Here is an 11,432-nt window from a genome sequence, read left to right on the forward strand (position 1 = left end):
TCACCCTTGATGGCAAGTATGCAAGTATCTTCTCCTACCATTTCACTATTTTAAATCATTTTTGCCATGGCAAAATTATCTTTGTTCCCTACTATCTTGCCTCCTCCCTTGAGAATAGCCTGGAAAACCCTAGCAACCCTGCTCTTCATGAGGGACTTATTGTCCTTATCATGGAACACGCCAAATCCCTTGAAATTGTGCCCCCGCTTGCCGAGATTGGTCTGCAAATAGAGGTCCATGACATCTCTGATTCGGAAATGGACCTGGACGATAGTGGGGTTCCTGTTGTTGACCCTGATTACGAACCGGCAGAGGAAAAAGACAAGATGGTCACTCCTGAGATGATTGGTAGTAAGATCCCCCAGGTGGGCAACCAGTAAATACAAAAGCACTAGCAAATTGATCTCCAAGGACGAACCCCTCACCAAAAAGAAAAAGTTGGCAGCGAAGGATCACAACCCAAAGATTACAGACTAAGAGATTAAATTGGACATCCCTATCAATGTCCAGAAAGACAATCAGGGGAAAGATGGTAGTCTGATGAATCTTGTCATGGAAGCCACCAAAAGCCAGGAGCGTTGCTGGAAGTGGGTCGAGCGCCAAATCAACACCCTAAAGATGGGGGTTAAAGAAATAATCGACATTTTCACCGCCTCCCCAAAACCCAGCAAGCCGAAAAAACTTATGATCATGACTCAAAAACTCTCTTAGAATGTTGAGGTTATGAAATGTAACCATGAACAAAGGATTGATAAGGTGGAACAATCCATGGCTAAGATTAAGAAAAATCTCAAGAATCTGGTCGACATTAGTAGAGAAGCCATGAACAACAGCATTGAGGGGCTAGAAAAGATTAATGAGATGGTTGTTGATTATAGATCCTTCCACAGTGACCCGGTGAAAGATCTCGGTGGTGATGATGTGGTTGTTGGAGACACCAAAACCACGGGACCCAGTTCCAGAACCAGAAGCAGAAGCAGCAACAAGGGTACCTCCAGATTCATCATGGAGGAGCTTGAGGAAATCAACAGGATTTCCATCCAAAAGAACAAGGATCTGGTGCTCTCGCTTAATTGAGATTTTTTTTTCTTCGGCTTGTTTGTCTGTGTTTCTTTTGTTTTTGTTTCTGTTCGGGGTTGCTCCCCTGTTTTGCTACTGTTTCTTGTCGGATTGGCTGTTGGTCAACTATTGTAAAACTTTAGGTTTCGGGTCCTTGTAAAACCCGTTTATCCTTATCAAAAACAATCAACCGTCCAATTCCTGGAAAAAAACCAAACCAAACCAAACTCAAATTCATTGTTCCCACACTATGAAAGTTTGGTGGATGCCCATAAAATGTTTAATCACATAAAAGAAAGAGATAGCCTCTCATGGAATATGGTTATTGAAGTGAATAAAGACACAAGTATCTTCACGAGACAATTTCACTATTTCATCATATGCAGCTAACAAGTTTCCAATTGGATCAGTTTACTTTTACCAGCATACTTCCAAACTATGTTAAAATGGTAGATTTGGAACAAGGTATAGGTACCTATAGAAATATAAAGAATGTTGAAATTTTCTCAAATGTTATAATTGAGAATGCTCTAATAGACATATATATGGAAGAATCCAAAATGTAGAAGCATAGATAAGACACATGAATTATTTGACATAATTCTTCAAAGAAACGTGTTTTCATGGAATGATTTGATTGTAAGATATAAATGAAATAGATTTGTTGAAAAGGCTTTAAAAACTTTCAAGCAGATGTAATTGACAAGTTTAAAGACAGACTTTGTAACCTTTGCCAACATCCTCCATACCTATGCCAAAATGAGAGCCTTGGAAAAAAGTGAACCCATTAAAGGATAAAGGAAAAAGCAATTTGCCAAATGTTGTAGTTGCAACTACCTTGGTATACAAAATATGGAAGAATATATAAGGCAGATGCGTTAACTATTGGAGTGAAAACCTCAAAGAAATGTGGTATAATAGATTGTTATGATTGCAAGATATGTAGAATGTGAGATTATAGACAATGCACACTTAACTATTAAACAAAATGTCTCAAAAGAAACATATTCTCATAGAATTCCTTGATTGCAAATTATTAGCAAAAACTTACTCTTTAAAAAGGCTCTAGGAACTTTAAAGCATATACAATTGATAGGTATAAATTTGGACCTCACAGCCTTTGTTAGCATCCTCCTATCTTGTGCCATAATGGGAGCTTTGGAACAAGGTATGGGCATTTATCATAGCATAAAGGATAGATTAAATTTGTTAGATGTTGTAGTTGCAACCAATCTAGAGTAGACATGTATACCAAATATTTTGAGACAAGGGTCATGAATTGTTTTGAGACAACATTACATCCTTATTCTATTATTCATTTCTTCAAACTTTTAGCACTATTTTATTTATTGTTATCTATTTGAGCTTTGTTCCTTCTATTAGCAACCTAAGTTTTTTTTATAGGACCCTCCTATTATTTTCCATCAACTAGCTTATCTAATTTCCATGTTTTCTTCTTATTACCTTTTAGATGTCTTTAAAAAATATTGTCAACATAAATTTAATCGGTAGTAAATCAACCAATTTCTTATTTTGCTGTCATTTCCCAGCTATTTTCTATTTAGATTAAGAATTTTGTCTAAGTAAGGCATGATAAGCAATCTAACTAGATAGAAAAAAATGTTATTTAGTTGGTACCAAAAAATTGTGTTTATGTTAACTTAAGTGTCATGCCTTTCACAACACACTCAACTTTAATTTTAGGAAAATGAGGACCCCACTTTTTTCTAGGTTTGTATCCAACCTACACTATAATAAATTTCCTCAAGCTCTTTCTTAATCTTTAATTTGGTTGTCTCATTGGTCAAATTTCATCATAAATGGAAAGACCATGAAATATCAAGCCCATGTTCCTTCAGAATTTCTTCTAAATTCATCAAAACAAGCATAATGAAATCTTGTACTCCAGGAATTATTTAGGATTATCATGATCTATACTTGCCTTAAGGTATCTTTCCATTGGACAAGGCATCCATTATTTGACTACATGTGGGATAGCCAACATTTCCTCTCAAACTAGCTTTAAAGATTCTTACCTTAGAGTTGGCAACTCTAAAATTCTATAATTCTTCCCTCTTGAATGTGTACTACTATTGCATGTACCAAAATATCACATTCCATGATAAATATTTTTAGAAAAATTGGGGTGGCTAGAGATATATATCTGCACATGAATTTCTATATCTTTTGAAATTCCCGAGTATTTACCTTATTCCACTAGTGGAAACCTTCTTCAAAAAAATTGTTAGAGGTGATAAAATTATAGCATATTTATTTATAAATTGATGATAGTAACCAATAATCCTAAAGAAACCCCTAGGGTCCTTATGATTATAAATAGTTCCTATTCTATTATGACCTTGATAGATCATGACCTGATAAACATTGACTCTACCATGTAAAATGATGTGACCTAGGGGTAAGTGCACCAAGATGGTGAACAAAATCGGGGGTATAACTGGCCACCTTTTTTTCTAAAATTAGTTAAACATGAACTTGGAGGAGCAATTTGAGACTCGTCCACTCAAAATTTGAAAATACCATTTGAAAGAACAAGAATTGTAGTACTAAAAATCTATTTTCCAAACTACTATTTTTTTCAAAAATGGATAAGATTAAAGGGATCAAATTTTTTGCACACATAAAAGTGTTCCTATTTTTTTAGAAAAATATAACATAGTGTATGGTGTGCATGTCAAAAAAATTATACTTTCATTTAGTATTTCAAAAAACCCCTTGGTAGAAAGATCTAGATAAGAGTGCATACTAGAAGTTATGTATTTTTTTGTAATTTTTAGTTGATTTTATTTAATGATTTTTCAAAGTGGATGCATCTTGAAAATCGAGTACCTATTCATGCACGTCACATAAAGCACCAAAATAATTGAAAATTCAAAAAAAAAAAATTGAAAGTATAAAGAATAAAGTGTAGAACAATAATATATAATGTGATTCAAATTTGGACAAGTAGTTCAAAAGTTATAAAAAAAATGGTACACATATGTCTCTAAGAACTATGGAGACATTGGTTAAAATAAATCAAAAATAATGTGTAAATGTTGTTCAATCTAAAAAAAATTATATCGTTAGAAAGCTCAGAAAATGTGTGAAATTGTGGTGGTAATTTTACAAGTACCCACTTGATGATGTGTAAACCTAATGATCTAGGAAGTTGGGAAACCAAATTTGAAGAAGAAAACACATAAAAAAGAGGGAAATGAAGCTCACAAGCCTCAACCTTGTCATCCAAACCTAATTACAAGCCTTAATGCATACTTGTAAAAACCCATTCTCATATACTTGATATAATTACAAGAGTTGCCATGCAATCATACTTCGCATACATGATTTATCTAATGCATATATTGACCCCATATAACTTGGATCCCTTATGTGCTATTTTCATGTATTGTGACCATTGCATTTGTTTTCCCCATGTTTGGGGGTAATTCATTAATGCAATGTGCTTGTCTTTTGGATGTATGTATGCTACCTCAAAGTAATTTCTCTTGGTAAGACATATGCAATCGATTTAATGTGGGGGCATACACTATGTTATATGCTACACTTTGTGTACACAACACAAAGTTTGGTTTGCACACTTTGATCACACACCATGCTCCAATATGGCATGGACATCAGGATGAGTATATGATGCCAACACCTAAAAATCAAACAACAAATGTGTTTTTCGAATCCCAAAATACCTAACATTAATTTACAACACCAAATTAATGAATAAAGGTTACCTATGTGAAAGTTTCTTGATGACCTTTACTACAAGGTGTCGATGTCAAAGGTTTGACATCGAGCTATTCAACATCCAAAGTGAGTTATAAGAAATCCATTCATATAAGGTTCAACGATTCATGTATATAATTATTATATTTCTTTATTGGTTACATACTTGTGGACTCAATGACATCACAAAATTAGTAGTTGGGGGAATGTTGCAGGTAGGGTGTGTTACAAGCTAGCATTATCGTTGCACCAAAAGATCAACCTATCAATTCTCAATACAACCACTAGACATAGAATCCATGGGAGGTTGTTAAACCATGTCGCGAAACCCCGCTACAGACATTGGCCCACTGCCAACAATCCCCCTCCCAATGTCTCTCGTCGCAGCCTACGTGATTCAAACCTGTGACCAAGCTCTGATACCACTTGTTACAAGGTTATCGTTGCACCAAACAATTGACCTATCAATGCCCAATACAATTGCTAAACTTATAGAATCCACGGGAGGTTGTTAAACCATGTCGTGAATCCCCACAAGGGACGTTGGCCCACTGCCAACAAGGTGAACACTCTTACCCTAAATTTTTATCATAATCATTCTACTAATTTAATTAATCTTACATTTAATAATAAAATTTAATAAATAGAAATAAATGAACTTGTTAAAAATTTACCTGACTATCAATGTCGAATGTTTCATTGAACAAATATTTTGTCATGACCATCCAATCTGCATCAAATCTTTCTTCCGCAAGTGCATCCTAACTACTCTCAAGATCATAAATATAAAGAGACCTACAAGATCGACAAAGATGATTTGGAACTTAAGGCCTAGAAGACTTGCCCACATAACCCTATTCTAGAGACCTAGTATAATATATAAGAGTTTGAGTGAGCAAGCTAGTGGAATCTAACGTGTCAACCTCGACACTCTCCTCCACGACGAAAAGAGTAGTAACATGATCCACCACACGTCTAGCCAAGGATCTCAGTTCCTATTTTGGGTCATGTTGTACCCCCATTCTATCTTGTATACAACCCCAACCTCTACCCGAAAACTCTAGCAAGTCAAAATAATTTGGGAACTCATTAAGGACAAACTCACAATAAAGTCTAGTCAAAAAGTATTGTGGTATCTCAAAATTATTGCACAAAGGATAGGCAAATTACCATCCACCGCCTATCCCAAAAACTATTCTTTATCCCTTGGTGGTGGCACCAATGGATAGGGAACCTCTTGCATCCACCATGTAAGGTTTGATTGGTTTATGGATCAGTGAAGAGTGCACACAAGTCAAATTTTAAAATTTCCTATTTTTTTAACTTGTTGATTAATAATTTGTCTGCATTAAATTGTTATTTTTCTTCCCTCTTATTACACCACATATTAATTTTTCCACTCATTAATTTTACATGAGACATAATAAATTGTAGGGATTCAACAAGCATTGCCTTATGAGCATTTGTAGGGGACCAGTATAATCTTGAAGTATCCAAGGAGTCCAAATCCTCTGAGGATTGAGATTCAGAGCCAGAATCATCAACAACCTCGTTAATCATTTCTTGTTGCAGCTCAGATTGGACACCCACATCTTGATCCTTTTTGGTGGCAGCAATGGCCTTAAATTTGGTCATTCTAGCAAGGTTTTTCATAGTGGGCATTCTGAACCAAAGTGAGGCATAATCTATTCCCCAAAATTAGAGGGGGTAACAATAAGGTCAACAATCAGATTGGGATCATAGGTAGACCCAACCACAATAGAAGGGACTCCACACTAATACATTTGGCCTAAAATTCCGATGGAGGTTTCCGACGGAGAAGGTATATTGCAAACAAATTTGATTTTTTTATGAAAAATTGCCCACATTCATCAGAATTTTGACAATAATTCAATATGTGTTTTCGACAGAGAAGGAATTGGCAATGACATTTGTGCTTTTTTACAAAAAGTGCCCGCGTTCATCGAAATTCAGCAGGCATTACTTTAAAAAAAAAATGACCAAGACATTTCAAATCATTTTCGCAGCCTCTTCCCATTCTCACATTGTCACCCCAGCAGTGTACTCCCACCTAGAGTAAGCATGAACCATGAACCATTCTGACCGATTAATGCCAGCTCCAAGCATTCTCAGCTCATGGAATTTGCAAAAATGGGAGCAATGTCGTCTAATGTAGGAATAGGGCAAGTGTGTCACCATCCTCCAACCTAGATTGTCTCTTCGCAGTTCCACCTCTGTCAAACCCCAGCAATAGAGGAGAGGTTGTGTCATAATGCCACCGGTTTTTTCTGGGGAATAGAGATCATATCTATAGAATTTGTTCCGCTCAAGTCCTGCTAGAAATGAATGGTGATCCCGAGCAAAACAAAGCTCTTCTTCCCTCGCCTGAGAATTGGATATGGAGTTTTTCGTAGATTGAAGGCCCGACGGAAAAGGGATAACGTGCGAAAATGGAAAAGGGCATGCTCCCGGGTATGAATCGACATCCTTTTTGGGGATTTTTTTTTCTTTCAAAAAATAGTTCATATGTTTTGTTTTATGCTCCCATATTTTGCAAACATATCTACCAAGGCATTCACAACTACAACATCTAAAAATCTCCCTTAATGTTTTGATTGATGCCCAAACCCTATTCCAAGGTTCCAATCTCGGATGTGTACGAAGAGGGTGCTGGCAATGGTTGTGGATTTCGGTTGTACACCTACCATGTGCATTTGCCTTAAGGTTTCAAAAAGATTTTCAACAAATCTACTTTTTGCATATCCTGGCATTCCATGAGACGTCATTTTTGTGAGGAATTTTAGCAGTTTGAATTCCTTGTTCATGTCTTCACAGTATTGAAAGTTTCTAAAGCATTTTAAAAGGTCTATTTTGTGCAATCCTAGCGATCATTGTGTTCGACTAAAGACCAATAGGCTTCATTCCCCTTCTTTAATTCATTCATTGGTCACCCATCTATTTTGCACCTGTAGATAGTGATGTTTCTGATTTTCCATTGGTGTGGGCGCAGGTGTAAAGCTCTGTCCACATCCCCCAGCCTGTGCGAAAATGGGAGCTTTGAAATGGCACGCCAACTGTTTGACAGACTACCTCACAAAAATTGGAAGTTTTTGAACAAGGTATGAACATCTATCATAAGATAAATAATAGAGGAATTTTGTTACTCATCCAAAATAAAGCCATGTTAGAGTTATGATCTTCAATACTTTCTCTTAGAAAAGAGAAAAAATTAAAGAACCACATGATTACTACAATAAATTTATTTTCTTATTAAAAATTTAAATTAATTACATTAGATATATATTCCACATAAATAAAAGAAATGATGAAAATCATTTGTGTCTTAAATAAATAGATCAACAACTAAAAATGGGAAAATAATATCCTAATTATGACTCCCTTATTAGTATAAGATACTATTTCCAATATTATACAAGGATAAATATTCAAAAAAGTATAATAATTACACTAATACATATATCACTCTCATGCCTTCCTTAATTTGATATAAGGTCGCTCTATCCAAATAGGAAGTCTCAAGGGAGTTGTATGTGTCAATTATTCAAGCTTCTTCTAAACCTATTCCAACCTCTTCTTCCAACACATGTCTTGATGATGGTTGAGGATCTTTAAACTTTGAAAATATGAATGAACACACTCCTCTAGACATGATTTAAATACCACATTTAATTATACACATGGATGCAATGGACATGATTTAGGATGTGTGCAATGAAGTGTGGAGGTTCATGAGAAATATACATTACATTTTTCTAAAGAAGATTTAGGTTTCTATCCTCCTCCTTTGTTGGCATCCCCTCCCCCATTGTCTAATATATCTATGACTTTTCCAACAACTTTTAATCACAACAAGAGATAATTTTGTATGAGTTTCTTAAAGACAACTTTATTACTCTCCCCTTGAAAAATTGAAGAAAAAACCATAAACAAAATTAGGACAATCCTTTTTTCAAGCATCATCAACTATTCCACTAATGAATGTCATGATTTGGAGATTAAAATTCAACAGCTTTTGTAGTTGTAGTAACATTTAAATAATAGGTGACAATGAGTTATACACTCATCATATCCCTTCTAAATGACATTTATAACCTATTATGTTTTTATCTTGCTATATGACATTGGTAGCTTAATTACCTATTAGGGGCTCATTGTCATTCATGGTACTATGATTTCATGTGCAATCATACTTGGGAGGCAACATAATAGCCTAGTTCTTCTTGTCTCTACATTGTGGAGCAAGAATAATAGTTGTCAATTGTTCCTCTTTTTTAAGGATCCACTTTACCTTTGTTGATTTTTATCTTTTATAACTTGATATCCTTTTTTGCATAGAATCAAGTCTAGAATCCAAATTCTCTCCTTGCTTGGACGTGTGTGTTCCTTGATTAGGACCTCTTTCATTGTTTTGTAGGCAAATAAACAAAGACATCGACCTCTCCTCTCTACTTATACACAAAATGGCTAATTGAAACCACTTCATATACACAAAATATCTCATTGCACCGATCGAGCCTCAAAAATGTGACACCCTTGTTCAGCAAGGGTTGATACTCTACAACACGATGCCTATCATTCATGAGCTCAAGGTGGTTGCTTTCATGCTCAATAAAAATATGATCAAAACTTTTTGTAGTTTCACCACCATCATAAAATCCTTTTGCTATTGTTAACATCATACATCCTCATGCTACGCTGGCAATTCATCGGGCTCTTCAATTTATTCACTCTTTATATGTTAGTGACTACCTTTAACTTATGAACCTTCAAATAAATCATCATAATGACCCCTTCACTATCTTGTGTTGAATGAAAATCCTTCAACTGGACTGCATTGTATAAGAATTTGGTGTGGATCTTTCATTCTTTCCTTGATTTACCATTTTTTATTGTTCCACCCTACAATTTTGTATTTGAGGTATGTAAAATAGTTGCTCTATAGAGTTTTTTAATCTCTCTACATTCTTTTGGTTGCCTTCATTTAAATTATGGAATGTTTCCATAATATCTCTTTTACAACTTTCTCTTCCTTTCTTATAGCAATGAGGCATGTACAAGGATCTTTCTTCCTAGCTTGGAATGCATGTATGTTTATTAAGGGTATCTTCTTGGTGTTGAAGGTGCTTATCCTTGATCGCTATCTACCTTAAGATATCAACCTAGAGGTATGTTGACATCTTAAGGGGAGGCATATGAGCTCTCCTTTTTTTCTCGTGTTAATTCATTTATGTTATATCGTCAAACTAGAAGTGTTGTGGTACATAGTGCCCTCTAGGGCATGGTTATTATTTTTTTGAGATTCGTTACTTGGAATAGAATGGATTAATGTTGGTGTGACCATTGTTGTTGTTTACACCTTTGCAAGTGTTGGTTATTATTGTTGTTTGTGTTTTGTGTCACTACAACAACCATTTTCTAGTAGAGTTTTTGGATTGCCTTGCGAACAAATTGTTTTGTTTGTTAATCTTCTCTATCATAGATCACCTAGCATAACACAACTTGCTAGCCAATGAAATTCATGATGTAACATAAATCACCCAATATTACACAACTTGTTAGCTAGTAGTATTCACGTTTCTTCTCTCTTCTCTTATCATATGACTAATAGTAAGCATCTCCTTAGTAGACCTAGAAGTCATATCTCTTCTCCCGTGACAGAGTGTTCAAGTAGAATTGTTGGGACTAGGAGGTGTGGATCGACTAGATCCTCCACCTGTCGGATGTAGACAAAATGAATGCTTTTTGGATTAGGATGGTACATAGAATCTACTATAAAAAGGTTATCAAAAATTCTTGGGACTAGGAGGTGTGAAATGGCCTACTCTTATGCTTTTCATGCCATCAAAATTTGAGTTTGATTGTCATCATTTACTTTGCCAAATTCTTCACATGTAACTCCTGAATCAATTTCCTACACACAAAATGATGAAAAATAGGTTTGCTGATGGCGGCTTTCCTAGGTCAAACCTCAGGTTGTGAATTAACCTTGAAGTATAATGTTTTCCTTTTGAGGTAAAGGATAGATCTAATCTAAAAATGCTTAAAATTGAACATGACACCTTGATGAATCTTTCTTGAATCCTCACACAAGGTTTTAGGATGTCATGCAAACTTTTGATCATGAATGTTGTGCTTTAACTTGAATTCTCCTTCAATGCTTGATGAATGCTTGATTGCTTGTTCACTTGGAATTGAATTGATTTTATAATTAAGAGATCACTTGAATTGTAGGTGGACCCCTTCAAATGACAAGGTAGGCTTCCTTTTATACCTATTATATGTCTTGAAAGAATTTTATCTCGATGGCATTAAATTAAAGTACTTTCTCTTCTATCTGGTATTGGTGAAGCAGAGGTTGCATTGCATCGACCTAGGATACATATTTCCGCAGATACAACACAAGTTAAATGTATCCCAGGTCGATGCAAAGCAACCTCTGCTCCAGAGATCACCAGAAAATAGAGAAAGAACTTTAATTTCATGCCATCGGGATAAAAGGCTTTCAAGACAGATAAATGGTATGCAACTGTATCTATTTGGAATGCATTACCCAAACAGCGCAATCAATCAATCGCCTTTGAAAAGAAAGTGGTATGATGAAATCTTTGGGC

This window comes from Cryptomeria japonica, chromosome 3, assembly GCF_030272615.1.
Source record: "Cryptomeria japonica chromosome 3, Sugi_1.0, whole genome shotgun sequence".
NCBI classification, from domain to species: Eukaryota; Viridiplantae; Streptophyta; class Pinopsida; order Cupressales; family Cupressaceae; genus Cryptomeria; species Cryptomeria japonica.